The sequence below is a fragment of the Bactrocera latifrons genome, unplaced genomic scaffold (assembly GCF_001853355.1).
Source record: "Bactrocera latifrons isolate USDA-ARS-PBARC rearing strain unplaced genomic scaffold, ASM185335v1 scaffold_13, whole genome shotgun sequence".
NCBI classification, from domain to species: domain Eukaryota; kingdom Metazoa; phylum Arthropoda; class Insecta; order Diptera; family Tephritidae; genus Bactrocera; species Bactrocera latifrons.
Genome location: NW_017534741.1, coordinates 2,442,130 through 2,445,218, shown reverse-complemented (window position 1 = coordinate 2,445,218; position 3,089 = coordinate 2,442,130). Strand labels below are relative to the sequence as shown.

Sequence of the window (3,089 nt, the reverse complement as noted above, 5' to 3'; positions counted from 1 at the left end):
AAACCTATAAAGTGTCATAACTAAGCCATAAATAAAGATATTAAAATGAAATTTGGCACAAAGGATCGCATTAGGGAGGGAAATATTTGGACGTAATTTTTTTGGAGAAGTGGGCGTGGCCCCGCCCCCTACTAACTTTTTTGTACATATCTCGAAAACTACTATAGCTATGTCAACCAAACTGTATAGAGTCATTTCTTTTAGGCATCTCCATATTCAGTTCAAAAATGGTTCGGTTAATAACCACGCCCACCTCCCATACAAAGGTTATGTTGAAAATCACTAAAAGTGCGTTAACCGACTAACAAAAAAAGGTCAAAAACACTAAATTTTACGGAAGAAATGTCAGAAGGAAGCTGCATCCAGGTTTTTTTTTTAAATTGAAAATGGGCGTGGCCTCGCCCACTTATGGACCAAAAACCATATCTCAGGAAGTACTCAACCGATTTCAATGAAATTCGGTATATAATATTATCTTAACACCCCGATGACATGTACCAAATGTTAATGAAATCGGTTCACAACCACGCCTGAAATCTCGATTATCACTTTATCATGCGAGAGTATAACATGTTCGGTGACACCCGAACTTAGCCCTTCCTTACTTGTTGAAATTATAATTATGCGTATGTGTGTAGAACATATCTGCATTTAAACAAAAAAGTGCACACATACATACACACATATAACAACAAAACCTTTGTTAAACAAAGAATACAAATTGTACGCGCGACGACTCACCAACACTCTGACCTCATTTATTACAGAAAATCACATACAAATGATGGGAAAAAATCTCGGTAAAACAATAGGTCGTAACATCGCGACACCTTATCAGCGAATGYCATACAAAATCAAACAAAACATTGCTTACCTCTAATTTACCTTCTAATGCGCACAATTCGGTTGTCGCATAATTGAAAGGGAATTCATAGCGATGGGTTCACTTAAAAAATATGCAATTTGATTTTCACAATAAAAGTAATTAAGCGCACAATATATACAATGGTGCTATAGGTATGGAGTCTAAACAATCTATTATTACAATTAACGTAAATTAATTAACTTCAATTCTCATATGTCTTCATTAAAGTCATTATTCTCTCGATATGCGCCTTCATTACCGCGAAAACAAAACTACAGACATATTTTTTCGAACTTCCTGAAAGACCATCTTTTGGAACGTTAGCAGTACACTTGACCTGCTTTGAAATGTACTTTCATTCAATGGGACCTATAAAACGCACTTTTACCGAATGTTTAGAATCAATACGGATATGGTTGGAATTTAACTTTCTGTGCCAGACAGTTATTGCTTAAAAAAAAAATAATAATAATAATAATTCTTCTTCGTTTTTGCCGTAGATACTAGAGTTTGGTCTTTGTTCGTCGAGAGAGGACTTTAGTTCTCCATTGCCTACTTAAACTGAAGTTGCACCTATTGGCAAGAGTTATTATGCGTTGGATTTCGAGGCTGACGTTGTGGTCAGCATTAATGCTGGTTCGAAGATAAACGAAATTATCTATGACTTCGAAGTTATGACTATCAGTAGTAACTTAGGACCAAGGAAAAGAAGAAGTCGCACGGTAGGGATTCGCCATGTCGGAAACCTCGTTTGGTATCGAACGGCTCAGATAGGTACTTGCCGATCCTGACGGAGCTTTCAAATTTAAAATTCGGACAAAGGCAGCTAATTGTCATGCTGTCAAAAGCAGCTTTGAAATCGACGAAGAGATGGTGTCGATTCTCTTTTCGTCGGTATTTTCCAAGATTTGGCGCATAGTGAATATCTGGTCTGTTGTCGATTTTCCAGGTCTAAACTCACACTGATAAGGTCCAATCAGTTTGTTGACGGTGGGCTTTAATCTTTCACACAATACGCTCGATAGAACCTTATACGTGATGTTAAGGAGGCTTATCCCACGGTAATTGGCGCAGATTGTGTGGTCCCCTTTTAGTGGATTGAGCAGATCACATTTAAGTTCCTATCTTCTGGCATGCTTTCGTCCGACCAAATTCTACAAAAAAGCTGATGCATGCTCAGTTCTTCGCCGCCTTGTTGGAATAGCGGTTCTTCAGACAGGTAATTGCTATTCGAACTTCTTCATGGTCGTGCAAAGGAACTTCCACTTCATCGTAATTGATTGGATAATCGGGATTACCATCTCCAGGTGTTTTGCCATTCAGCAGCCTAAAGAAGTGTTCCCTCCATAATAACTAAGCCTCACAATTTACATCAATTGTACGGAACGTCCCATCTACGTTGTCGCTCTGGCACTCTATTACGTCATATGTACGGCTTTAAACTCCGCCGGATATAGTTCACATGTAAACTAATACTTTAGATTTTGCTTGATTCCTAGCAACAGTGTACCAAGTTGAAATGTGGAGTACTGAAAAAGGTGTGAGATTAAACAATGTTTTTCATAAAATAGAGAGTTTGATTGAATACTTCTAGGGTTTTGTTACCAATTATATAAATCTTTTTAATCATCGTAGACGAATATGGCACCTTAAATTCCAAGGTTAAATGACTATTATTATTGCTGAATTCGGCATTTAGTTGGTAACAACGCAGCGCCATACAATCTGCTTGGTCAACTTCACTTCACGATCTTCACGGAATGCCTTGTACCACTCAAGTACTTGAGCGCGTGATAGACTAGACKCCCCAAAACACTTCCGCCACATTTTCAACAATGCGACAGTCGCAATTCCATTGGAAATACAAAATTAGAATATAAAATTACCAGACAATTTTTTCGCCTCGTAAAGAAATAGCTGCCAAACAATCGCTACCATGTGCTACAATATGGATATCAAACTGATCCCAACTGAACCAAGTCCTGGTCAAATTTGATCGGGTGGGGTTTTCAGTTTGAAACTCTATAAAATATAGAATTTMGGTATACTTCTTCTTTGATCCACAAAACTTTCAGCTCCCGTGTACATTTTATAAAGGGTGATCCATTTCGAGGTTTAATGCATTTTTAAGGAAAAAATAAATAAACTTCAAATTTAATTGGGAATTTTTATTATAATTTGAAAGAACATTCTTTGGTATTTATTTTTTGAAGATTATCTCTTT

The 3,089-nt window shown here is 37.2% G+C and overlaps 1 protein-coding gene across 1 annotated transcript in view; it reads left to right on the top strand.

Moving 5' to 3' along the window:
- Positions 1-3,089, top strand: part of LOC108978951 — a 10,211-nt gene that overhangs the window by 4,784 nt on the left and 2,338 nt on the right. The window lies entirely within an intron of this gene.